Below are 25,690 nucleotides of genomic sequence, written 5' to 3'. Positions count from 1 at the left end.
GGTACGATTTTTAAAGAATATTTGTAAGTTTCAAAAATCGACACTTAGAAAATTTTCAGCAAAAAGCAGGCAATGATATCCCATGGAAGGAAATTCGAGTTACTGGTAAGTACGGTTAAAATTACTTTTCAGGGTCAGTACCGAGCTCCAAGATGCAGCACTGAGGTCTCTCCTGATAACAGGTGAGTAAATCAGAATTCGTTGTTCGGCTGATTTTAGATGAATATTTTAAAGTTCCAAAACTCCACACCACTTAGAAGAATTTCCAAGTGAAACCACTGAATGTTAGCCTATGGAAGAAAAGTGAGTTATCGGCTTTTAGGTAAGTACTCGACTGGCAGAGTTATGGTTCTGGGCTTAGACTCAGGGGTCTCCCAGGTGAGTCCCAGCCTACTTGCCAAGCCTTAAACTCCCCTTTTATTACATATAATTTATACCTAAGGTAGGCCCTAGGTAGTCCTAGGTGCATGATGCTATGTAAGTAAAAAATAAGATATGTACTTTGGTGGTTCGCGTGTCCTGTAAGTACCAAACAGTCTATTTCATTTTTCACTACTGTGAGGTCTACCCCTCTCATAGGTTAGCTCTGTGTATTCCCCTATACTTTTTATTTGGTAATTCCATATCGGAGAGGAGTAGCTTTATTTATTTATTGAAAATCCTACTTACTGGTGAGGTTGAATTTAACTTTACTATTTTAGAAATGCCACTTTTAGAGAGTGAACATTTCTCTGCACTTACTGCTCTATTTGCCTGAAACCTGGCCCCAATACACGTCTGGATTGGGCTGGGTGACAGCAAAATGTGTGCCTTCCCTCTAGAGAGCCACAACACAGGTCACTCAACTGCACCTGGGGGGTGAGCTCCGCTCCCCCTCCACCCCCAATAGGTTCAAGAACGATAATTTATGTAAGTAAATACATTATAGCTACAGCTTATAATCATGCGAGTTTAAATCATTTGTTGTTAGATGGTTTAAATATTTGAAAGGATCTGTTTTTAATAGACATTTTACAAAAACCACTGGTACATTTGCTAATTCTGTAAAATTAACACCCAACTGCCGTGACATTGCCAACCACAATGCCGTGACTCGGATTCGAACCGAGGTTGCTGCGGCCACAACGCAGAGTACTAACCACTATACGATCACGGCGAGCTACTTGGGCTCAACGACATACAGTGACATGGAGAATTTATAATTCGGAACACTCAGGGCTGTTCCTGTGATAGGCTGGATGTATTCATTGCTTCCTCATTCCTCATTCAGAGGCTGCGTCTCCTCAGTGGTTGATAGGCTGAAACCGTTTCCTGGCCGCCTGCTTGTGAAATGCCAGGAGTCAAAGATCACACATTACACTTGCGGACCTGTGATGGGACACCAATGCAGAGAAACCCACCTGGCACAGACCTTCTATTCTGTCTATTAGACCTGCATCTTCCCTGCACCTTTCAAGCCATTTGTATGTGAAGCAAGAAAGAGTTAGAGAGTGATCCATCTACACTTTTATAGGGAGGATGTCGCCGTGAGCTCCTCCCAGCTAATCACACGAACAGCAGAAAAGCAAGATAAATACACAGTTGAGGGGTGGGCTGCATGGTTATGTTTTTGAGTAAATATTGAAACTGACCTCAGTGGCTCATTAGCAGAGCTGCGGCTAATGACTGGTGCCAAATCATGATGAAGCAAGCACCATGGCTCGTAGGGGACCCACAACACGCTTTTCTTAGCTCACTGAATTAAAGTATAAACTTCCGCCGTGTGTGAGTGGTAAAGGCTTGTTAATATGGTTCCTTTTCCAATTCAAGTCTGACAACAAGAGGCAGGAACCACGTGGCTTCGGAAGCTCAGGAAAGTAGCCACCAACCACAGAGAAAGAGAGAACTGGCAGTATGAGAGGTGGAGAAAACAGAAGCGGGAGCAAGGAGCTCAAATGAGATTGATGGCATTTAAATAGAGCGCGTAAAGGAACAGTTACACAGCTAAGAAATGGGAAAGACAGACTAGGGAAAAAAACACAGAAAGAGCCTTTAGATGAAATTCTCTTCCTGGGACAGCAGGTTAAGAGAAATTACACATGGGGAGGTTAAGCATGTAACAAGGGGGAGAATAAAAAAGAAAATGCAGTTTTATGAAGTGTGTTTGCCAATCCAGCCAGCACTTTTGTTCTATTTCTCTCTTTGCGTCTTTTATTGGTAAAGTAACTTTCAAGTGTATGCGCAGGTATGAATGAGAGAGCAACGGTATAATAATTTGAAGCGTTTACACCAGTGCTAAAGTAGGAATGAGGTGTAGCAAAGACATGAAAGAGGTAGCGATAACAAATATGTGGAGAGGCAATAGTGACACAAAAATAAGCCACCTATTTATAAAACTGAAATGGAAGAAATACTAAAGGTTAACTTCTGAAATTGTAGCCGATAATAAAAAGATACTCGTTGTTGGCAGGATTCGAACCTGCGCGGGGATACCCCAATGGATTTCTAGTCCATCGCCTTGACCACTCGGCCACAACAACTTGCTGTAAACTGCCTACAAATATTTTGTTTGAAAGTTTTGAAGTTTTCCCACATCAAAGTACTGATATTCTGCAATGCGCTTTTTAAAAACAATGTTTTTTTCATCATGCACGTTCTGTCCTAAAAACAAAAATTGGATGAGTATATCTCTGGATCTGTAAAAGGATACGCTTGCATTCAAACTCTCTTGTGGCACTCAAGTTTTTTGGACCCTGTTGCACTCTGTTTTTGCGCTGCTTTTAGTCTACGACCCATATTACAGAAGTCAACCATCTCTGAGTATATGGGACTCCTTTGTAAGTGCCTTATCTTTAATCCTTGAAAAGCTCTATAATAAAGGGGTCTGTCAAAGATTGCTTGAATGGAAGATAAAAGAAGGCCCACTTGTCTCACCAAATGCAGTAGAGAAACCTGATGTTTTACTCATGTTATCCTTAGTTCAGTTTTTGTTAGACCTGGCATCCTTAAGGTGGCTTACCAGCAACCTTTTTGCTTTTCACCTCACGTTTTGCTGTATCTTTATGTTGGCCTTAGGACTCTAATCACGTTATCACTACTGTGAGAAAGTGGCTCTGTATATACTGTTCCCAAATAGGTACAGTGTGCACAGAGTCCCCAGTCCCCAGAGGTTTGGCAGAGGCTAAAGTTAGATATAACCCTACTCTCTAAAGTGGTAGCTTGCCGAGCAGTAAGGCAGTATCAGAGTGCAGTGTAAAACATTTGTTGTACACACTCAGTCAGCAAATGGTCTCACACACTCAAGAACTGAACTCTAGGCCATTGGTTTGCATACAAAAGATATTGTTGTTTTATTTTAGAACCAACATTAGGTATCAAAATATACTTTCTCAGAATGAGATGCTTTAGTTAAATACTTTGCAATAGTCAATTGACTTTTTCAGGTAATAGTTACAGTTTATTGCAATAGGCAACACAATTTGAATCACAATAATACATTGAGCTCAATGGGAATTTTAAGTTATATGCAATTAATTACTTTCAGGATTACTTTTCTAAATCCAGGACTGGATCCTAGATTCAGTCCTGGGACAGTTCTTGGAAACAAGTGAGTAAATTTGTTTTAGTTACTGTTGTGATTTTTAAGCAATATTTTGCTATTTTAAAAGTTGACACTTAGAAACTTTTGCTGATCAAATTACCAATGTTATCCTATGGAAGGAAATTCACTTAGCAGGTAAGTGGGGTTATGGTTACTTTTTCTAGGTCAGTGTTGGATCCTAGATCCAGCACTACTGTACCACCTGTAAGCAGTTGAGAAACTGCGTTTAAGTTATACAGGCGATTTTTAAGGAATATTTACATGTTTGCAAAATCGACACTTAGAAGAAATTTCACAGAAAAACAGTCAATGGTTTCCTATGGAAGAAAATTCAAGTTACGGGTAAAGTACGTTCTCGTTACTTTTGTAATCCAGTGCTGGGCTCCTAGGCTCAGTACTGGGACATCTATCTAAAACAGGTAAACAATTACGTTTTCACAGTTGGTACGATTTTTAAAGAATATTTGTAAGTTTCAAAAATCGACACTTAGAAAATTTTCAGCAAAAAGCAGGCAATGATATCCCATGGAAGGAAATTCGAGTTACTGGTAAGTACGGTTAAAATTACTTTTCAGGGTCAGTACCGAGCTCCAAGATGCAGCACTGAGGTCTCTCCTGATAACAGGTGAGTAAATCAGAATTCGTTGTTCGGCTGATTTTAGATGAATATTTTAAAGTTCCAAAACTCCACACCACTTAGAAGAATTTCCAAGTGAAACCACTCAATGTTAGCCTATGGAAGAAAAGTGAGTTATCGGCTTTTAGGTAAGTACTCGACTGGCAGAGTTATGGTTCTGGGCATAGACTCAGGGGTCTCCCAGGGGAGTCCCAGCCTACATGCCAAGCCTTAAACTCCCCTTTTATTACATATAATTTACACCTAAGATAGGCCCTAGGTAGTCCTAGGTGCATGATGCTATGTAAGTAAAAAATAAGATATGTACTTTGGTGGTTCGCGTGTCCTGTAAGTACCAAACAGTCTATTTCATTTTTCACTACTGTGAGGTCTACCCCTCTCATAGGTTAGCTCTGTGTATTCCCCTATACTTTTTATTTGGTAATTCCATATCGGAGAGGAGTAGCTTTATTTATTTATTGAAAATCCTACTTACTGGTGAGGTTGGATTTAACTTTACTATTTTAGAAATGCCACTTTTAGAGAGTGAACATTTCTCTGCACTTACTGCTCTATTTGCCTGAAACGTGGCCCCAATACACGTCTGGATTGGGCTGGGTGACAGCAAAATTTGTGCCTTCCCTCTAGAGAGCCACAACACAGGTCACTCAACTGCACCTGGGGGGTGAGCTCCGCTCCCCCTCCACCCCCAATAGGTTCAAGAACGATAATTTATGTAAGTAAATACATTATAGCTACAGCTTATAATCATGCGAGTTTAAATCATTTGTTGTTAGATGGTTTAAATATTTGAAAGGATCTGTTTTTAATAGACATTTTACAAAAACCACTGGTACATTTGCTTATTCTGTAAAATTAACACCCAACTGCCGTGACATTGCCAGCCACAATGCCGTGACTCGGATTCGAACCGAGGTTGCTGCGGCCACAACGCAGAGTACTAACCACTATACGATCACGGCGAGCTACTTGGGCTCAACGACATACAGTGACATGGAGAATTTATAATTCGGAACACTCAGGGCTGTTCCTGTGATAGGCTGGATGTATTCATTGCTTCCTCATTCCTCATTCAGAGGCTGCGTCTCCTCAGTGGTTGATAGGCTGAAACCGTTTCCTGGCCGCTTGCTTGTGAAATGCCAGGAGTCAAAGATCACACATTACACTTGCGGACCTGTGATGGAACAACAATGCAGAGAAACCCACCTGGCACAGACCTTCTATTCTGTCTATTAGACCTGCATCTTCCCTGCACCTTTCAAGCCATTTGTATGTGAAGCAAGAAAGAGTTAGAGAGTGATCCATCTATTCTTTTATAGGGAGGATGTCGCCGTGAGCTCCTCCCAGCTAATCACACGAACAGCAGAAAAGCAAGATAAATACACAGTTGAGGGGTGGGCTGCATGGTTATGTTTTTGAGTAAATATTGAAACTGACCTCAGTGGCTCATTAGCAGAGCTGCGGCTAATGACTGGTGCCAAATCATGATGAAGCAAGCACCATGGCTCGTAGGGGACCCACAACACGCTTTTCTTAGCTCACTGAATTAAAGTATAAACTTCCGCCGTGTGTGAATGGTAAAGGCTTGTTAATATGGTTCCTTTTCCAATTCAAGTCTGACAACAAGAGGCAGGAACCACGTGGCTTCGGAAGCTCAGGAAAGTAGCCACCAACCACAGAGAAAGAGAGAACTGGCAGTATGAGAGGTGGAGAAAACAGAAGCGGGAGCAAGGAGCTCAAATGAGATTGATGGCGTTTAAATAGAGCGCGTAAAGGAACAGTTACACAGCTAAGAAATGGGAAAGACAGACTAGGGAAAAAAACACAGAAAGAGCCTTTAGATGAAATTCTCTTCCTGGGACAGCAGGTTAAGAGAAATTACACATGGGGAGGTTAAGCATGTAACAAGGGGGAGAATAAAAAAGAAAATGCAGTTTTATGAAGTGTGTTTGCCAATCCAGCCAGCACTTTTGTTCTATTTCTCTCTTTGCGTCTTTTATTGGTAAAGTAACTTTCAAGTGTATGCGCAGGTATGAATGAGAGAGCAACGGTATAATAATTTGAAGCGTTTACACCCGTGCTAAAGTAGGAATGAGGTGTAGCAAAGACATGAAAGAGGTAGCGATAACAAATATGTGGAGAGGCAATAGTGACACAAAAATAAGCCACCTATTTATAAAACTGAAATGGAAGAAATACTAAAGGTTAACTTCTGAAATTGTAGCCGATAATAAAAAGATTCTCGTTGTTGGCAGGATTCGAACCTGCGCGGGGATACCCCAATGGATTTCTAGTCCATCGCCTTAACCACTCGGCCACAACAACTTGCTGTAAACTGCCTACAAATATTTTGTTTGAAAGTTTTGAAGTTTTCCCACATCAAAGTACTGATATTCTGCAATGCGCTTTTTAAAAACAATGTTTTTTTCATCATGCACGTTCTGTCCTAAAAACAAAAATTGGATGAGTATATCTCTGGATCTGTAAAAGGATACGCTTGCATTCAAACTCTCTTGTGGCACTCAAGTTTTTTGGACCCTGTTGCACTCTGTTTTTGCGCTGCTTTTAGTCTACGACCCATATTACAGAAGTCAACCATCTCTGAGTATTTGGGACTCCTTTGTAAGTGCCTTATCTTTAATCCTTGAAAAGCTCTATAATAAAGGGGTCTGTCAAAGATTGCTTGAATGGAAGATAAAAGAAGGCCCACTTGTCTCACCAAATGCAGTAGAGAAACCTGATGTTTTACTCATGTTATCCTTAGTTCAGTTTTTGTTAGACCTGGCATCCTTAAGGTGGCTTACCAGCAACCTTTTTGCTTTTCACCTCACGTTTTGCTGTATCTTTATGTTGGCCTTAGGACTCTAATCACGTTATCACTACTGTGAGAAAGTGGCTCTGTATATACTGTTCCCAAATAGGTACAGTGTGCACAGAGTCCCCAGTCCCCAGAGGTTTGGCAGAGGCTAAAGTTAGATATAACCTTACTCTCTAAAGTGGTAGCTTGCCGAGCAGTAAGGCAGTATCAGAGTGCAGTGTAAAACATTTGTTGTACACACTCAGTCAGCAAATGGTCTCACACACTCAAGAACTGAACTCTAGGCCATTGGTTTGCATACAAAAGATATTGTTGTTTTATTTTAGAACCAACAATAGGTATCAAAATATACTTTCTCAGAATGAGATGCTTTAGTTAAATACTTTGCAATAGGCAATTGACTTTTGCAGGTAATAGTTACAGTTTATTGCAATAGGCAACACAATTTGAATCACAATAATACATTGAGCTCAATGGGAATTTTAAGTTATATGCAATTAATTACTTTCAGGATTACTTTTCTAAATCCAGGACTGGATCCTAGATTCAGTCCTGGGACAGTTCTTGGAAACAAGTGAGTACATTTGTTTTAGTTACTGTTGTGATTTTTAAGCAATATTTTGCTATTTTAAAAGTTGACACTTAGAAACTTTTGCTGATCAAATTACCAATGTTATCCTATGGAAGGAAATTCACTTAGCAGGTAAGTGGGGTATGGTTACTTTTTCTAGGTCAGTGTTGGATCCTAGATCCAGCACTACTGTACCACCTGTAAGCAGTTGAGAAACTGTGTTTAAGTTATACAGGCGATTTTTAAGGAATATTTACATGTTTGCAAAATCGACACTTAGAAGAAATTTCACAGAAAAACAGTCAATGGTTTCCTATGGAAGAAAATTCAAGTTACGGGTAAAGTACGTTCTCGTTACTTTTGTAATCCAGTGCTGGGCTCCTAGGCTCAGTACTGGGACATCTATCTAAAACAGGTAAACAATTACGTTTTCACAGTTGGTACGATTTTTAAAGAATATTTGTAAGTTTCAAAAATCGACACTTAGAAAATTTTCAGCAAAAAGCAGGCAATGATATCCCATGGAAGGAAATTCGAGTTACTGGTAAGTACGGTTAAAATTACTTTTCAGGGTCAGTACCGAGCTCCAAGATGCAGCACTGAGGTCTCTCCTGATAACAGGTGAGTAAATCAGAATTCGTTGTTCGGCTGATTTGAGATGAATATTTTAAAGTTCCAAAACTCCACACCACTTAGAAGAATTTCCAAGTGAAATCACTGAATGTTAGCCTATGGAAGAAAAGTGAGTTATCGGCTTTTAGGTAAGTACTCGACTGGCAGAGTTATGGTTCTGGGCTTAGACTCAGGGGTCTCCCAGGTGAGTCCCAGCCTACTTGCCAAGCCTTAAACTCCCCTTTTATTACATATAATTTATACCTAAGGTAGGCCCTAGGTAGTCCTCGGTGCATGATGCTATGTAAGTAAAAAATAAGATATGTACTTTGGTGGTTCGCGTGTCCTGTAAGTACCAAACAGTCTATTTCATTTTTCACTACTGTGAGGTCTACCCCTCTCATAGGTTAGCTCTGTGTATTCCCCTATACTTTTTATTTGGTAATTCCATATCGGAGAGGAGTAGCTTTATTTATTTATTGAAAATCCTACTTACTGGTGAGGTTGAATTTAACTTTACTATTTTAGAAATGCCACTTTTAGAGAGTGAACATTTCTCTGCACTTACTGCTCTATTTGCCTGAAACCTGGCCCCAATACGCGTCTGGATTGGGCTGGGTGACAGCAAAATGTGTGCCTTCCGTCTAGAGAGCCACAACACAGGTCACTCAACTGCACCTGGGGGGTGAGCTCCGCTCCCCCTCCACCCCCAATAGGTTCAAGACCGATAATTTATGTAAGTAAATACATTATAGCTACAGTTTATAATCATGCGAGTTTAAATCATTTGTTGTTAGATGGTTTAAATATTTGAAAGGATCTGTTTTTAATAGACATTTTACAAAAACCACTGGTACATTTGCTAATTCTGTGAAATTAACACCCAACTGCCGTGACATTGCCAACCACAATGCCGTGACTCGGATTCGAACCGAGGTTGCTGCGGCCACAACGCAGAGTACTAACCACTATACGATCACGGCGAGCTACTTGGGCTCAACGACATACAGTGACATGGAGAATTTATAATTCGGAACACTCAGGGCTGTTCCTGTGATAGGCTGGATGTATTCATTGCTTCCTCATTCCTCATTCAGAGGCTGCGTCTCCTCAGTGGTTGATAGGCTGAAACCGTTTCCTGGCCGCCTGCTTGTGAAATGCCAGGAGTCAAAGATCACACATTACACTTGCGGACCTGTGATGGAACAACAATGCAGAGAAACCCACCTGGCACAGACCTTCTATTCTGTCTATTAGACCTGCATCTTCCCTGCACCTTTCAAGCCATTTGTATGTGAAGCAAGAAAGAGTTAGAGAGTGATCCATCTACACTTTTATAGGGAGGATGTCGCCGTGAGCTCCTCCCAGCTAATCACACGAACAGCAGAAAAGCAAGATAAATACACAGTTGAGGGGTGGGCTGCATGGTTATGTTTTTGAGTAAATATTGAAACTGACCTCAGTGGCTCATTAGCAGAGCTGCGGCTAATGACTGGTGCCAAATCATGATGAAGCAAGCACCATGGCTCATAGGGGACCCACAACACGCTTTTCTTAGCTCACTGAATTAAAGTATAAACCTCCGCCGTGTGTGAGTGGTAAAGGCTTGTTAATATGGTTCCTTTTCCAATTCAAGTCTGACAACAAGAGGCAGGAACCACCTGGCTTCGGAAGCTCAGGAAAGTAGCCACCAACCACAGAGAAAGAGAGAACTGGCAGTATGAGAGGTGGAGAAAACAGAAGCGGGAGCAAGGAGCTCAAATGAGATTGATGGCGTTTAAATAGAGCGCGTAAAGGAACAGTTACACAGCTAAGAAATGGGAAAGACAGACTAGGGAAAAAAACACAGAAGGAGCCTTTAGATGAAATTCTCTTCCTGGGACAGCAGGTTAAGAGAAATTACACATGGGGAGGTTAAGCATGTAACAAGGGGGAGAATAAAAAAGAAAATGCAGTTTTATGAAGTGTGTTTGCCAATCCAGCCAGCACTTTTGTTCTATTTCTCTCTTTGCGTCTTTTATTGGTAAAGTAACTTTCAAGTGTATGCGCAGGTATGAATGAGAGAGCAACGGTATAATAATTTGAAGCGTTTACACCAGTGCTAAAGTAGGAATGAGGTGTAGCAAAGACATGAAAGAGGTAGCGATAACAAATATGTGGAGAGGCAATAGTGACACAAAAATAAGCCACCTATTTATAAAACTGAAATGGAAGAAATACTAAAGGTTAACTTCTGAGATTGTAGCCGATAATAAAAAGATTCTCGTTGTTGGCAGGATTCGCACCTGCGCGGGGATACCCCAATGGATTTCTAGTCCATCGCCTTAACCACTCGGCCACAACAACTTGCTGTAAACTGCCTACAAATATTTTGTTTGAAAGTTTTGAAGTTTTCCCACATCAAAGTACTGATATTCTGCAATGCGCTTTTTAAAAACAATGTTTTTTTCATCATGCACGTTCTGTCCTTAAAACAAAAATTGGATGAGTATATCTCTGGATCTGTAAAAGGATACGCTTGCATTCAAACTCTCTTGTGGCACTCAAGTTTTTTGGACCCTGTTGCACTCTGTTTTTGCGCTGCTTTTAGTCTACGACCCATATTACAGAAGTCAACCATCTCTGAGTATTTGGGACTCCTTTGTAAGTGCCTTATCTTTAATCCTTGAAAAGCTCTATAATAAAGGGGTCTGTCAAAGATTGCTTGAATGGAAGATAAAAGAAGGCCCACTTGTCTCACCAAATGCAGTAGAGAAACCTGATGTTTTACTCATGTTATCCTTAGTTCAGTTTTTGTTAGACCTGGCATCCTTAAGGTGGCTTACCAGCAACCTTTTTGCTTTTCACCTCACGTTTTGCTGTATCTTTATGTTGGCCTTAGGACTCTAATCACGTTATCACTACTGTGAGAAAGTGGCTCTGTATATACTGTTCCAAAAAAGGTACAGTGTGCACAGAGTCCCCAGTCCCCAGAGGTTTGGCAGAGGCTAAAGTTAGATATAACCTTACTCTCTAAAGTGGTAGCTTGCCGAGCAGTAAGGCAGTATCAGAGTGCAGTGTAAAACATTTGTTGTACACACTCAGTCAGCAAATGGTCTCACACACTCAAGAACTGAACTCTAGGCCATTGGTTTGCATACAAAAGATATTGTTGTTTTATTTTAGAACCAACATTAGGTATCAAAATATACTTTCTCAGAATGAGATGCTTTAGTTAAATACTTTGCAATAGTCAATTGACTTTTGCAGGTAATAGTTACAGTTTATTGCAATAGGCAACACAATTTGAATCACAATAATACATTGAGCTCAATGGGAATTTTAAGTTATATGCAATTAATTACTTTCAGGATTACTTTTCTAAATCCAGGACTGGATCCTAGATTCAGTCCTGGGACAGTTCTTGGAAACAAGTGAGTAAATTTGTTTTAGTTACTGTTGTGATTTTTAAGCAATATTTTGCTATTTTAAAAGTTGACACTTAGAAACTTTTGCTGATCAAATTACCAATGTTATCCTATGGAAGGAAATTCACTTAGCAGGTAAGTGGGGTTATGGTTACTTTTTCTAGGTCAGTGTTGGATCCTAGATCCAGCACTACTGTACCACCTGTAAGCAGTTGAGAAACTGCGTTTAAGTTATACAGGCGATTTTTAAGGAATATTTACATGTTTGCAAAATCGACACTTAGAAGAAATTTCACAGAAAAACAGTCAATGGTTTCCTATGGAAGAAAATTCAAGTTACGGGTAAAGTACGTTCTCGTTACTTTTGTAATCCAGTGCTGGGCTCCTAGGCTCAGTACTGGGACATCTATCTAAAACAGGTAAACAATTACGTTTTCACAGTTGGTACGATTTTTAAAGAATATTTGTAAGTTTCAAAAATCGACACTTAGAAAATTTTCAGCAAAAAGCAGGCAATGATATCCCATGGAAGGAAATTCGAGTTACTGGTAAGTACGGTTAAAATTACTTTTCAGGGTCAGTACCGAGCTCCAAGATGCAGCACTGAGGTCTCTCCTGATAACAGGTGAGTAAATCAGAATTCGTTGTTCGGCTGATTTTAGATGAATATTTTAAAGTTCCAAAACTCCACACCACTTAGAAGAATTTCCAAGTGAAACCACTCAATGTTAGCCTATGGAAGAAAAGTGAGTTATCGGCTTTTAGGTAAGTACTCGACTGGCAGAGTTATGGTTCTGGGCATAGACTCAGGGGTCTCCCAGGGGAGTCCCAGCCTACATGCCAAGCCTTAAACTCCCCTTTTATTACATATAATTTACACCTAAGATAGGCCCTAGGTAGTCCTAGGTGCATGATGCTATGTAAGTAAAAAATAAGATATGTACTTTGGTGGTTCGCGTGTCCTGTAAGTACCAAACAGTCTATTTCATTTTTCACTACTGTGAGGTCTACCCCTCTCATAGGTTAGCTCTGTGTATTCCCCTATACTTTTTATTTGGTAATTCCATATCGGAGAGGAGTAGCTTTATTTATTTATTGAAAATCCTACTTACTGGTGAGGTTGGATTTAACTTTACTATTTTAGAAATGCCACTTTTAGAGAGTGAACATTTCTCTGCACTTACTGCTCTATTTGCCTGAAACCTGGCCCCAATACACGTCTGGATTGGGCTGGGTGACAGCAAAATTTGTGCCTTCCCTCTAGAGAGCCACAACACAGGTCACTCAACTGCACCTGGGGGGTGAGCTCCGCTCCCCCTCCACCCCCAATAGGTTCAAGAACGATAATTTATGTAAGTAAATACATTATAGCTACAGCTTATAATCATGCGAGTTTAAATCATTTGTTGTTAGATGGTTTAAATATTTGAAAGGATCTGTTTTTAATAGACATTTTACAAAAACCACTGGTACATTTGCTAATTCTGTAAAATTAACACCCAACTGCCGTGACATTGCCAACCACAATGCCGTGACTCGGATTCGAACCGAGGTTGCTGCGGCCACAACGCAGAGTACTAACCACTATACGATCACGGCGAGCTACTTGGGCTCAACGACATACAGTGACATGGAGAATTTATAATTCGGAACACTCAGGGCTGTTCCTGTGATAGGCTGGATGTATTCATTGCTTCCTCATTCCTCATTCAGAGGCTGCGTCTCCTCAGTGGTTGATAGGCTGAAACCGTTTCCTGGCCGCTTGCTTGTGAAATGCCAGGAGTCAAAGATCACACATTACACTTGCGGACCTGTGATGGAACAACAATGCAGAGAAACCCACCTGGCACAGACCTTCTATTCTGTCTATTAGACCTGCATCTTCCCTGCACCTTTCAAGCCATTTGTATGTGAAGCAAGAAAGAGTTAGAGAGTGATCCATCTATTCTTTTATAGGGAGGATGTCGCCGTGAGCTCCTCCCAGCTAATCACACGAACAGCAGAAAAGCAAGATAAATACACAGTTGAGGGGTGGGCTGCATGGTTATGTTTTTGAGTAAATATTGAAACTGACCTCAGTGGCTCATTAGCAGAGCTGCGGCTAATGACTGGTGCCAAATCATGATGAAGCAAGCACCATGGCTCGTAGGGGACCCACAACACGCTTTTCTTAGCTCACTGAATTAAAGTATAAACTTCCGCCGTGTGTGAATGGTAAAGGCTTGTTAATATGGTTCCTTTTCCAATTCAAGTCTGACAACAAGAGGCAGGAACCACGTGGCTTCGGAAGCTCAGGAAAGTAGCCACCAACCACAGAGAAAGAGAGAACTGGCAGTATGAGAGGTGGAGAAAACAGAAGCGGGAGCAAGGAGCTCAAATGAGATTGATGGCGTTTAAATAGAGCGCGTAAAGGAACAGTTACACAGCTAAGAAATGGGAAAGACAGACTAGGGAAAAAAACACAGAAAGAGCCTTTAGATGAAATTCTCTTCCTGGGACAGCAGGTTAAGAGAAATTACACATGGGGAGGTTAAGCATGTAACAAGGGGGAGAATAAAAAAGAAAATGCAGTTTTATGAAGTGTGTTTGCCAATCCAGCCAGCACTTTTGTTCTATTTCTCTCTTTGCGTCTTTTATTGGTAAAGTAACTTTCAAGTGTATGCGCAGGTATGAATGAGAGAGCAACGGTATAATAATTTGAAGCGTTTACACCCGTGCTAAAGTAGGAATGAGGTGTAGCAAAGACATGAAAGAGGTAGCGATAACAAATATGTGGAGAGGCAATAGTGACACAAAAATAAGCCACCTATTTATAAAACTGAAATGGAAGAAATACTAAAGGTTAACTTCTGAAATTGTAGCCGATAATAAAAAGATTCTCGTTGTTGGCAGGATTCGAACCTGCGCGGGGATACCCCAATGGATTTCTAGTCCATCGCCTTAACCACTCGGCCACAACAACTTGCTGTAAACTGCCTACAAATATTTTGTTTGAAAGTTTTGAAGTTTTCCCACATCAAAGTACTGATATTCTGCAATGCGCTTTTTAAAAACAATGTTTTTTTCATCATGCACGTTCTGTCCTAAAAACAAAAATTGGATGAGTATATCTCTGGATCTGTAAAAGGATACGCTTGCATTCAAACTCTCTTGTGGCACTCAAGTTTTTTGGACCCTGTTGCACTCTGTTTTTGCGCTGCTTTTAGTCTACGACCCATATTACAGAAGTCAACCATCTCTGAGTATTTGGGACTCCTTTGTAAGTGCCTTATCTTTAATCCTTGAAAAGCTCTATAATAAAGGGGTCTGTCAAAGATTGCTTGAATGGAAGATAAAAGAAGGCCCACTTGTCTCACCAAATGCAGTAGAGAAACCTGATGTTTTACTCATGTTATCCTTAGTTCAGTTTTTGTTAGACCTGGCATCCTTAAGGTGGCTTACCAGCAACCTTTTTGCTTTTCACCTCACGTTTTGCTGTATCTTTATGTTGGCCTTAGGACTCTAATCACGTTATCACTACTGTGAGAAAGTGGCTCTGTATATACTGTTCCCAAATAGGTACAGTGTGCACAGAGTCCCCAGTCCCCAGAGGTTTGGCAGAGGCTAAAGTTAGATATAACCTTACTCTCTAAAGTGGTAGCTTGCCGAGCAGTAAGGCAGTATCAGAGTGCAGTGTAAAACATTTGTTGTACACACTCAGTCAGCAAATGGTCTCACACACTCAAGAACTGAACTCTAGGCCATTGGTTTGCATACAAAAGATATTGTTGTTTTATTTTAGAACCAACAATAGGTATCAAAATATACTTTCTCAGAATGAGATGCTTTAGTTAAATACTTTGCAATAGGCAATTGACTTTTGCAGGTAATAGTTACAGTTTATTGCAATAGGCAACACAATTTGAATCACAATAATACATTGAGCTCAATGGGAATTTTAAGTTATATGCAATTAATTACTTTCAGGATTACTTTTCTAAATCCAGGACTGGATCCTAGATTCAGTCCTGGGACAGTTCTTGGAAACAAGTGAGTAAATTTGTTTTAGTTACTGTTGTGATTTTTAAGCAATATTTTGCTATTTTAAAAGTTGACACTTAGAAACTTTTGCTGATCAAATTACCAATGTTATCCTATGGAAGGAAATTCACTTAGCAGGTAAGTGGGGTATGGTTACTTTTTCTAGGTCAGTGTTGGATCCTAGATCCAGCACTACTGTACCACCTGTAAGCAGTTGAGAAACTGTGTTTAAGTTATACAGGCGATTTTTAAGGAATATTTACATGTTTGCAAAATCGACACTTAGAAGAAATTTCACAGAAAAACAGTCAATGGTTTCCTATGGAAGAAAATTCAAGTTACGGGTAAAGTACGTTCTCGTTACTTTTGTAATCCAGTGCTGGGCTCCTAGGCTCAGTACTGGGACATCTATCTAAAACAGGTAAACAATTACGTTTTCACAGTTGGTACGATTTTTAAAGAATATTTGTAAGTTTCAAAAATCGACACTTAGAAAATTTTCAGCAAAAAGCAGGCAATGATATCCCATGGAAGGAAATTCGAGTTACTGGTAAGTACGGTTAAAATTACTTTTCAGGGTCAGTACCGAGCTCCAAGATGCAGCACTGAGGTCTCTCCTGATAACAGGTGAGTAAATCAGAATTCGTTGTTCGGCTGATTTGAGATGAATATTTTAAAGTTCCAAAACTCCACACCACTTAGAAGAATTTCCAAGTGAAATCACTGAATGTTAGCCTATGGAAGAAAAGTGAGTTATCGGCTTTTAGGTAAGTACTCGACTGGCAGAGTTATGGTTCTGGGCTTAGACTCAGGGGTCTCCCAGGTGAGTCCCAGCCTACTTGCCAAGCCTTAAACTCCCCTTTTATTACATATAATTTATACCTAAGGTAGGCCCTAGGTAGTCCTCGGTGCATGATGCTATGTAAGTAAAAAATAAGATATGTACTTTGGTGGTTCGCGTGTCCTGTAAGTACCAAACAGTCTATTTCATTTTTCACTACTGTGAGGTCTACCCCTCTCATAGGTTAGCTCTGTGTATTCCCCTATACTTTTTATTTGGTAATTCCATATCGGAGAGGAGTAGCTTTATTTATTTATTGAAAATCCTACTTACTGGTGAGGTTGAATTTAACTTTACTATTTTAGAAATGCCACTTTTAGAGAGTGAACATTTCTCTGCACTTACTGCTCTATTTGCCTGAAACCTGGCCCCAATACGCGTCTGGATTGGGCTGGGTGACAGCAAAATGTGTGCCTTCCGTCTAGAGAGCCACAACACAGGTCACTCAACTGCACCTGGGGGGTGAGCTCCGCTCCCCCTCCACCCCCAATAGGTTCAAGACCGATAATTTATGTAAGTAAATACATTATAGCTACAGTTTATAATCATGCGAGTTTAAATCATTTGTTGTTAGATGGTTTAAATATTTGAAAGGATCTGTTTTTAATAGACATTTTACAAAAACCACTGGTACATTTGCTAATTCTGTGAAATTAACACCCAACTGCCGTGACATTGCCAACCACAATGCCGTGACTCGGATTCGAACCGAGGTTGCTGCGGCCACAACGCAGAGTACTAACCACTATACGATCACGGCGAGCTACTTGGGCTCAACGACATACAGTGACATGGAGAATTTATAATTCGGAACACTCAGGGCTGTTCCTGTGATAGGCTGGATGTATTCATTGCTTCCTCATTCCTCATTCAGAGGCTGCGTCTCCTCAGTGGTTGATAGGCTGAAACCGTTTCCTGGCCGCCTGCTTGTGAAATGCCAGGAGTCAAAGATCACACATTACACTTGCGGACCTGTGATGGAACAACAATGCAGAGAAACCCACCTGGCACAGACCTTCTATTCTGTCTATTAGACCTGCATCTTCCCTGCACCTTTCAAGCCATTTGTATGTGAAGCAAGAAAGAGTTAGAGAGTGATCCATCTACACTTTTATAGGGAGGATGTCGCTGTGAGCTCCTCCCAGCTAATCACACGAACAGCAGAAAAGCAAGATAAATACACAGTTGAGGGGTGGGCTGCATGGTTATGTTTTTGAGTAAATATTGAAACTGACCTCAGTGGCTCATTAGCAGAGCTGCGGCTAATGACTGGTGCCAAATCATGATGAAGCAAGCACCATGGCTCATAGGGGACCCACAACACGCTTTTCTTAGCTCACTGAATTAAAGTATAAACCTCCGCCGTGTGTGAGTGGTAAAGGCTTGTTAATATGGTTCCTTTTCCAATTCAAGTCTGACAACAAGAGGCAGGAACCACCTGGCTTCGGAAGCTCAGGAAAGTAGCCACCAACCACAGAGAAAGAGAGAACTGGCAGTATGAGAGGTGGAGAAAACAGAAGCGGGAGCAAGGAGCTCAAATGAGATTGATGGCGTTTAAATAGAGCGCGTAAAGGAACAGTTACACAGCTAAGAAATGGGAAAGACAGACTAGGGAAAAAAACACAGAAGGAGCCTTTAGATGAAATTCTCTTCCTGGGACAGCAGGTTAAGAGAAATTACACATGGGGAGGTTAAGCATGTAACAAGGGGGAGAATAAAAAAGAAAATGCAGTTTTATGAAGTGTGTTTGCCAATCCAGCCAGCACTTTTGTTCTATTTCTCTCTTTGCGTCTTTTATTGGTAAAGTAACTTTCAAGTGTATGCGCAGGTATGAATGAGAGAGCAACGGTATAATAATTTGAAGCGTTTACACCAGTGCTAAAGTAGGAATGAGGTGTAGCAAAGACATGAAAGAGGTAGCGATAACAAATATGTGGAGAGGCAATAGTGACACAAAAATAAGCCACCTATTTATAAAACTGAAATGGAAGAAATACTAAAGGTTAACTTCTGAGATTGTAGCCGATAATAAAAAGATTCTCGTTGTTGGCAGGATTCGCACCTGCGCGGGGATACCCCAATAGATTTCTAGTCCATCGCCTTAACCACTCGGCCACAACAACTTGCTGTAAACTGCCTACAAATATTTTGTTTGAAAGTTTTGAAGTTTTCCCACATCAAAGTACTGATATTCTGCAATGCGCTTTTTAAAAACAATGTTTTTTTCATCATGCACGTTCTGTCCTTAAAACAAAAATTGGATGAGTATATCTCTGGATCTGTAAAAGGATACGCTTGCATTCAAACTCTCTTGTGGCACTCAAGTTTTTTGGACCCTGTTGCACTCTGTTTTTGCGCTGCTTTTAGTCTACGACCCATATTACAGAAGTCAACCATCTCTGAGTATTTGGGACTCCTTTGTAAGTGCCTTATCTTTAATCCTTGAAAAGCTCTATAATAAAGGGGTCTGTCAAAGATTGCTTGAATGGAAGATAAAAGAAGGCCCACTTGTCTCACCAAATGCAGTAGAGAAACCTGATGTTTTACTCATGTTATCCTTAGTTCAGTTTTTGTTAGACCTGGCATCCTTAAGGTGGCTTACCAGCAACCTTTTTGCTTTTCACCTCACGTTTTGCTGTATCTTTATGTTGGCCTTAGGACTCTAATCACGTTATCACTACTGTGAGAAAGTGGCTCTGTATATACTGTTCCAAAAAAGGTACAGTGTGCACAGAGTCCCCAGTCCCCAGAGGTTTGGCAGAGGCTAAAGTTAGATATAACCTTACTCTCTAAAGTGGTAGCTTGCCGAGCAGTAAGGCAGTATCAGAGTGCAGTGTAAAACATTTGTTGTACACACTCAGTCAGCAAATGGTCTCACACACTCAAGAACTGAACTCTAGGCCATTGGTTTGCATACAAAAGATATTGTTGTTTTATTTTAGAACCAACATTAGGTATCAAAATATACTTTCTCAGAATGAGATGCTTTAGTTAAATACTTTGCAATAGGCAATTGACTTTTGCAGGTAATAGTTACAGTTTATTGCAATAGGCAACACAATTTGAATCACAATAATACATTGAGCTCAATGGGAATTTTAAGTTATATGCAATTAATTACTTTCAGGATTACTTTTCTAAATCCAGGACTGGATCCTAGATTCAGTCCTGGGACAGTTCTTGGAAACAAGTGAGTAAATTTGTTTTAGTTACTGTTGTGATTTTTAAGCAATATTTTGCTATTTTAAAAGTTGACACTTAGAAACTTTTGCTGATCAAATTACCAATGTTATCCTATGGAAGGAAATTCACTTAGCAGGTAAGTGGGGTTATGGTTACTTTTTCTAGGTCAGTGTTGGATCCTAGATCCAGCACTACTGTACCACCTGTAAGCAGTTGAGAAACTGCGTTTAAGTTATACAGGCGATTTTTAAGGAATATTTACATGTTTGCAAAATCGACACTTAGAAGAAATTTCACAGAAAAACAGTCAATGGTTTCCTATGGAAGAAAATTCAAGTTACAGGTAAAGTACGTTCTCGTTACTTTTGTAATCCAGTGCTGGGCTCCTAGGCTCAGTACTGGGACATCTATCTAAAACAGGTAAACAATTACGTTTTCACAGTTGGTACGATTTTTAAAGAATATTTGTAAGTTTCAAAAATCGACACTTAGAAAATTTTCAGCAAAAAGCAGGCAATGATATCCCATGGAAGGAAATTCGAGTTACTGGTAAGTACGGTTAAAATTACTTTTCAGGGTCAGTACCGAGCTCCAAGATGCAGCACTGAGGTCTCTCCTGATAACAGGTGAGTAAATCAGAATTCGTTGTTCGGCTGATTTTAGATGAATATTTTAAAGTTCCAAAACTCCACACCACTTAGAAGAATTTCCAAGTGAAACCACTCAATGTTAGCCTATGGAAGAAAAGTGAGTTATCGGCTTTTAGGTAAGTACTCGACTGGCAGAGTTATGGTTCTGGGCATAGACTCAGGGGTCTCCCAGGGGAGTCCCAGCCTACATGCCAAGCCTTAAACTCCCCTTTTATTACATATAATTTACACCTAAGATAGGCCCTAGGTAGTCCTAGGTGCATGATGCTATGTAAGTAAAAAATAAGATATGTACTTTGGTGGTTCGCGTGTCATGTAAGTACCAAACAGTCTATTTCATTTTTCACTACTGTGAGGTCTACCCCTCTCATAGGTTAGCTCTGTGTATTCCCCTATACTTTTTATTTGGTAATTCCATATCGGAGAGGAGTAGCTTTATTTATTTATTGAAAATCCTACTTACTGGTGAGGTTGGATTTAACTTTACTATTTTAGAAATGCCACTTTTAGAGAGTGAACATTTCTCTGCACTTACTGCTCTATTTGCCTGAAACCTGGCCCCAATACACGTCTGGATTGGGCTGGGTGACAGCAAAATGTGTGCCTTCCCTCTAGAGAGCCACAACACAGGTCACGCAACTGCACCTGGGGGGTGAGCTCCGGTCCCCCTCCACCCCCAATAGGTTCAAGACCGATAATTTATATAAGTAAATACATTATAGCTACAGCTTATAATCATGCGAGTTTAAATCATTTGTTGTTAGATGGTTTAAATATTTGAAAGGATCTGTTTTTAATAGACATTTTACTAAAACCACTGGTACATTTGCTAATTCTGTTAATTTAACACCCAACTGCCGTGACATTGCCAACCACAATGCCGTGACTCGGATTCGAACCGAGGTTGCTGCAGCCACAACGCAGAGTACTAACCACTATACGATCACGGCGAGCTACTTGGGCTCAACGACATACAGTGACATGGAGAATTTATAATTCGGAACACTCAGGGCTGTTCCTGTGATAGGCTGGATGTATTCATTGCTTCCTCATTCCTCATTCAGAGGCTGCGTCTCCTCAGTGGTTGATAGGCTGAAACCGTTTCCTGGCCGCCTGCTTGTGAAATGCCAGGAGTCAAAGATCACACATTACACTTGCGGACCTGTGATGGAACAACAATGCAGAGAAACCCACCTGGCACAGACCTTCTATTCTGTCTATTAGACCTGCATCTTCCCTGCACCTTTCAAGCCATTTGTATGTGAAGCAAGAAAGAGTTAGAGAGTGATCCATCTACACTTTTATAGGGAGGATGTCGCCGTGAGCTCCTCCCAGCTAATCACACGAACAGCAGAAAAGCAAGATAAATACACAGTTGAGGGGTGGGCTGCATGGTTATGTTTTTGAGTAAATATTGAAACTGACCTCAGTGGCTCATTAGCAGAGCTGCGGCTAATGACTGGTGCCAAATCATGATGAAGCAAGCACCATGGCTCGTAGGGGACCCACAACACGCTTTTCTTAGCTCACTGAATTAAAGTATAAACTTCCGCCGTGTGTGAGTGGTAAAGGCTTGTTAATATGGTTCCTTTTCCAATTCAAGTCTGACAACAAGAGGCAGGAACCACGTGGCTTCGGAAGCTCAGGAAAGTAGCCACCAACCACAGAGAAAGAGAGAACTGGCAGTATGAGAGGTGGAGAAAACAGAAGCGGGAGCAAGGAGCTCAAATGAGATTGATGGCATTTAAATAGAGCGCGTAAAGGAACAGTTACACAGCTAAGAAATGGGAAAGACAGACTAGGGAAAAAAAAAACAGAGAAAGAGCCTTTAGATGAAATTCTCTTCCTGGGACAGCAGGTTAAGAGAAATTACACATGGGGAGGTTAAGCATGTAACAAGGGGGAGAATAAAAAAGAAAATGCAGTTTTATGAAGTGTGTTTGCCAATCCAGCCAGCACTTTTGTTCTATTTCTCTCTTTGCGTCTTTTATTGGTAAAGTAACTTTCAAGTGTATGCGCAGGTATGAATGAGAGAGCAACGGTATAATAATTTGAAGCGTTTACACCAGTGCTAAAGTAGGAATGAGGTGTAGCAAAGACATGAAAGAGGTAGCGATAACAAATATGTGGAGAGGCAATAGTGACACAAAAATAAGCCACCTATTTATAAAACTGAAATGGAAGAAATACTAAAGGTTAACTTCTGAAATTGTAGCCGATAATAAAAAGATTCTCGTTGTTGGCAGGATTCGAACTTGCGCGGGGATACCCCAATGGATTTCTAGTCCATCGCCTTAACCACTCGGCCACAACAACTTGCTGTAAGCAGCCTACAAATATTTTGTTTGAAAGTTTTGAAGTTTTCCCACATCAAAGTACTGATATTCTGCAATGCGCTTTTTAAAAACAATGTTTTTTTCATCATGCACGTTCTGTCCTAAAAACAAAAATTGGATGAGTATATCTCTGGATCTGTAAAAGGATACGCTTGCATTCAAACTCTCTTGTGGCACTCAATTTTTTGGACCCTGTTGCACTCTGTTTTTGCGCTGCTTTTAGTCTACGACCCATATTACAGAAGTCAACCATCTCTGAGTATTTGGGACTCCTTGTAAGTGCCTTATCTTTAATCCTTGAAAAGCTCTATAATAAAGGGGTCTGTCAAAGATTGCTTGAATGGAAGATAAAAGAAGGCCCACTTGTCTCACCAAATGCAGTAGAGAAACCTGATGTTTTACTCATGTTATCCTTAGTTCAGTTTTTGTTAGACCTGGCATCCTTAAGGTGGCCTACCAGCAACCTTTTTGCTTTTCACCTCACGTTTTGCTGTATCTTTATGTTGGCCTTAGGACTCTAATCACTTTATCACTACTGTGAGAAAGTGGCTCTGTATATACTGTTCCCAAATAGGTACAGTGTGCACAGAGTCCCCAGTCCCCAGAGGTTTGGCAGAGGCTAAAGTTAGATATAACCTTACTCTCTAAAGTGGTAGCTTGCCGAGCAGTAAGGCAGTATCAGAGTACAGTGTAAAACATTTGTTGTACACACTCAGTCAGCAAATGGTCTCACACACTCAAGAACTGAACTCTAGGCCATTGGTTTGCATACAAAAGATATTGTTGTTTTATTTTAGAACCAACAATAGGTATCAAAATATACTTTCTCAGAATGAGATGCTTTAGTTAAATACTTTGCAATAGGCAATTGACTTTTGCAGGTCATAGTTACAGTTTATTGCAATAGGCAACACAATTTGAATAACAATAATACATTGAGCTCAATGGGAATTTTAAGTTATATGCAATTAATTACTTTCAGGATTACTTTTCTAAATCCAGGTCTGGATCCTAGATTCAGTCCTGGGACAGTTCTTGGAAACAAGTGAGTAAATTCGTTTTAGTTACTGTTGTGATTTTTAAGCAATATTTTGCTATTTTAAAAGTTGACACTTAGAAACTTTTGCTGATCAAATTACCAATGTTATCCTATGGAAGGAAATTCACTTAGCAGGTAAGTGGGGTTATGGTTACTTTTTCTAGGTCAGTGTTGGATCCTAGATCCAGCACTACTGTACCACCTGTAAGCAGTTGAGAAACTGTGTTTAAGTTATACAGGCGATTTTTAAGGAATATTTACATGTTTGCAAAATCGACACTTAGAAGAAATTTCACAGAAAAACAGTCAATGGTTTCCTATGGAAGAAAATTCAAGTTACGGGTAAAGTACGTTCTCGTTACTTTTGTAATCCAGTGCTGGGCTCCTAGGCTCAGTACTGGGACATCTATCTAAAACAGGTAAACAATTACGTTTTCACAGTTGGTACGATTTTTAAAGAATATTTGTAAGTTTCAAAAATCGACACTTAGAAAATTTTCAGCAAAAAGCAGGCAATGATATCCCATGGAAGGAAATTCGAGTTACTGGTAAGTACGGTTAAAATTACTTTTCAGGGTCAGTACCGAGCTCCAAGATGCAGCACTGAGGTCTCTCCTGATAACAGGTGAGTAAATCAGAATTCGTTGTTCGGCTGATTTTAGATGAATATTTTAAAGTTCCAAAACTCCACACCACTTAGAAGAATTTCCAAGTGAAACCACTGAATGTTAGCCTATGGAAGAAAAGTGAGTTATCGGCTTTTAGGTAAGTACTCGACTGGCAGAGTTATGGTTCTGGGCTTAGACTCAGGGGTCTCCCAGGTGAGTCCCAGCCTACTTGCCAAGCCTTAAACTCCCCTTTTATTACATATAATTTATACCTAAGGTAGGCCCTAGGTAGTCCTAGGTGCATGATGCTATGTAAGTAAAAAATAAGATATGTACTTTGGTGGTTCGCGTGTCCTGTAAGTACCAAACAGTCTATTTCATTTTTCACTACTGTGAGGTCTACCCCTCTCATAGGTTAGCTCTGTGTATTCCCCTATACTTTTTATTTGGTAATTCCATATCGGAGAGGAGTAGCTTTATTTATTTATTGAAAATCCTACTTACTGGTGAGGTTGAATTTAACTTTACTATTTTAGAAATGCCACTTTTAGAGAGTGAACATTTCTCTGCACTTACTGCTCTATTTGCCTGAAACCTGGCCCCAATACACGTCTGGATTGGGCTGGGTGACAGCAAAATGTGTGCCTTCCCTCTAGAGAGCCACAACACAGGTCACTCAACTGCACCTGGGGGGTGAGCTCCGCTCCCCCTCCACCCCCAATAGGTTCAAGAACGATAATTTATGTAAGTAAATACATTATAGCTACAGCTTATAATCATGCGAGTTTAAATCATTTGTTGTTAGATGGTTTAAATATTTGAAAGGATCTGTTTTTAATAGACATTTTACAAAAACCACTGGTACATTTGCTAATTCTGTAAAATTAACACCCAACTGCCGTGACATTGCCAACCACAATGCCGTGACTCGGATTCGAACCGAGGTTGCTGCGGCCACAACGCAGAGTACTAACCACTATACGATCACGGCGAGCTACTTGGGCTCAACGACATACAGTGACATGGAGAATTTATAATTCGGAACACTCAGGGCTGTTCCTGTGATAGGCTGGATGTATTCATTGCTTCCTCATTCCTCATTCAGAGGCTGCGTCTCCTCAGTGGTTGATAGGCTGAAACCGTTTCCTGGCCGCCTGCTTGTGAAATGCCAGGAGTCAAAGATCACACATTACACTTGCGGACCTGTGATGGGACACCAATGCAGAGAAACCCACCTGGCACAGACCTTCTATTCTGTCTATTAGACCTGCATCTTCCCTGCACCTTTCAAGCCATTTGTATGTGAAGCAAGAAAGAGTTAGAGAGTGATCCATCTACACTTTTATAGGGAGGATGTCGCCGTGAGCTCCTCCCAGCTAATCACACGA

General features: G+C 40.5%; 13 non-coding genes across 13 annotated transcripts; all 13 read right to left on the bottom strand.

The window, feature by feature from the left end:
* Nucleotides 1-1,084: 1,084 nt before the first annotated feature.
* TRNAH-GUG (transfer RNA histidin (anticodon GUG)) lies at nucleotides 1,085-1,156 on the bottom strand. Its single transcript has one exon. It is a non-coding gene; the product is annotated as a tRNA-His (tRNA).
* A 1,281-nt stretch (nucleotides 1,157-2,437) lies between these two features.
* Nucleotides 2,438-2,519, bottom strand: TRNAS-AGA (transfer RNA serine (anticodon AGA)). Its single transcript has one exon. It is a non-coding gene; the product is annotated as a tRNA-Ser (tRNA).
* A 2,588-nt stretch (nucleotides 2,520-5,107) lies between these two features.
* Nucleotides 5,108-5,179, bottom strand: TRNAH-GUG (transfer RNA histidin (anticodon GUG)). Its single transcript has one exon. It is a non-coding gene; the product is annotated as a tRNA-His (tRNA).
* A 1,281-nt stretch (nucleotides 5,180-6,460) lies between these two features.
* On the bottom strand, nucleotides 6,461-6,542 carry TRNAS-AGA (transfer RNA serine (anticodon AGA)). The gene has a single exon. It is a non-coding gene; the product is annotated as a tRNA-Ser (tRNA).
* A 2,587-nt stretch (nucleotides 6,543-9,129) lies between these two features.
* TRNAH-GUG (transfer RNA histidin (anticodon GUG)) lies at nucleotides 9,130-9,201 on the bottom strand. Its single transcript has one exon. It is a non-coding gene; the product is annotated as a tRNA-His (tRNA).
* A 1,281-nt stretch (nucleotides 9,202-10,482) lies between these two features.
* Nucleotides 10,483-10,564, bottom strand: TRNAS-AGA (transfer RNA serine (anticodon AGA)). Its single transcript has one exon. It is a non-coding gene; the product is annotated as a tRNA-Ser (tRNA).
* Nucleotides 10,565-13,152: 2,588 nt separating this feature from the next.
* TRNAH-GUG (transfer RNA histidin (anticodon GUG)) lies at nucleotides 13,153-13,224 on the bottom strand. Its single transcript has one exon. It is a non-coding gene; the product is annotated as a tRNA-His (tRNA).
* Nucleotides 13,225-14,505: 1,281 nt separating this feature from the next.
* On the bottom strand, nucleotides 14,506-14,587 carry TRNAS-AGA (transfer RNA serine (anticodon AGA)). Its single transcript has one exon. It is a non-coding gene; the product is annotated as a tRNA-Ser (tRNA).
* A 2,587-nt stretch (nucleotides 14,588-17,174) lies between these two features.
* TRNAH-GUG (transfer RNA histidin (anticodon GUG)) lies at nucleotides 17,175-17,246 on the bottom strand. The gene has a single exon. It is a non-coding gene; the product is annotated as a tRNA-His (tRNA).
* A 1,281-nt stretch (nucleotides 17,247-18,527) lies between these two features.
* On the bottom strand, nucleotides 18,528-18,609 carry TRNAS-AGA (transfer RNA serine (anticodon AGA)). Its single transcript has one exon. It is a non-coding gene; the product is annotated as a tRNA-Ser (tRNA).
* A 2,588-nt stretch (nucleotides 18,610-21,197) lies between these two features.
* TRNAH-GUG (transfer RNA histidin (anticodon GUG)) lies at nucleotides 21,198-21,269 on the bottom strand. Its single transcript has one exon. It is a non-coding gene; the product is annotated as a tRNA-His (tRNA).
* Nucleotides 21,270-22,553: 1,284 nt separating this feature from the next.
* Nucleotides 22,554-22,635, bottom strand: TRNAS-AGA (transfer RNA serine (anticodon AGA)). Its single transcript has one exon. It is a non-coding gene; the product is annotated as a tRNA-Ser (tRNA).
* Nucleotides 22,636-25,221: 2,586 nt separating this feature from the next.
* On the bottom strand, nucleotides 25,222-25,293 carry TRNAH-GUG (transfer RNA histidin (anticodon GUG)). The gene has a single exon. It is a non-coding gene; the product is annotated as a tRNA-His (tRNA).
* Nucleotides 25,294-25,690: the final 397 nt, after the last annotated feature.

This window comes from Triturus cristatus, chromosome 12 (genome assembly GCF_964204655.1).
Source record: "Triturus cristatus chromosome 12, aTriCri1.1, whole genome shotgun sequence".
Taxonomy (NCBI): Eukaryota; Metazoa; Chordata; class Amphibia; order Caudata; family Salamandridae; genus Triturus; species Triturus cristatus.
Note: the sequence above shows the minus strand (reverse complement) of the source record. Positions and strands in the feature narration are given on the sequence as shown.